Source organism: Echeneis naucrates, chromosome 19 (genome assembly GCF_900963305.1).
Source record: "Echeneis naucrates chromosome 19, fEcheNa1.1, whole genome shotgun sequence".
NCBI classification, from domain to species: domain Eukaryota; kingdom Metazoa; phylum Chordata; class Actinopteri; order Carangiformes; family Echeneidae; genus Echeneis; species Echeneis naucrates.
In genome coordinates this window covers 2,337,906-2,339,033 of record NC_042529.1, presented here as the reverse complement: position 1 = coordinate 2,339,033, position 1,128 = coordinate 2,337,906, and positions in this window count along the sequence as shown.

Here is a 1,128-nt window from a genome sequence, read left to right as displayed (position 1 = left end):
ATGTTCCTGAGCAGATTTGAGTCGGTTTGGATGCTCAGGTCTCCTGCAGAGGTAAAGGCCACTTTTGGCTGCTGCTCGTGAGTCTGTGGGGGCCGAGACATGAAATGAGGTGAACAAAGTGAAGTTCTTTGAGTTTATCTGGGCAGGAGAAGAAAAACATGTCAGGATTTTCGTGCCAGGGCAGGTTTTTATGAATGGAAGTTTTTTTTCTCTCTCTCTCTCTTTTTTTTTTTACTTCTAACTTTCTCTCTCTCTCTTTTTGTGAATGAAAAACAACTGGAAAATCCAGTATAAAGCCCACAGCCTGCAGGGAGGTGATTGGCTGATGTGGGGGGAAAGCTCCGCCCACGGTTGCTAGGACCCCGGCCACCGGCCTTCTGATTGGCCCGCTGAGGGGACCGAGGCTTCATTCATAAGTCGGTGTATTCATACGGACAATGGTAAGAAATTCGAGCTCCTGAAAGAGGAAATCCACCAATCAGGAGCCTCCTCTGGCCCGAGCTGGAAAAGCAAACCTCCCTATCATTCCCAAATCATGTCTGCAGGAGGAATGACAGCACAGCTGGCTCTCAGAAAGGTCAGCTCACTTCAGTGAAACACTCACACTGATAAATGTCAGTTATCTTTTCGGTGGAGACGAGGAGGGGAATTCTGAGGTGGTGGTGCTTGTTGTTGTTGTTGCTGTGAGCCCCCCCCCCCCAACACACACACACACACACACACAACATCTGTTTCCCCTCACTGTTTCAGAGCTGGACTGCTTCCTAAAGAGAGAGGAGCCTGGGCAGATCTGGGCAGACGTGGCAAAAAGCCCAAGAAACAGAACAGGCCACTAAAAAACGCTCATTATTCATCAGCTGCGCGCTTTATGGCGCAAATAAACCCCCCAAAAAACACACCTACATGTCCATGTACATACCTGTTTTATTTCTAAACACACACATATATTTCTTACAAAAGTGGGATACAGTCTCTTGAGGTGCAGAAGAACCTTCACACCTGAAACTTGTCTGTCACAAAAGGAGGTTTGTAAAGAGTGCAGCAGCCCGCTGGGTAATCACTTGCCATCACTTCCCCTCGGCATTTTTTTGTGAATGGAGCTCATTATGCATGCAGCCTCCACGCAGC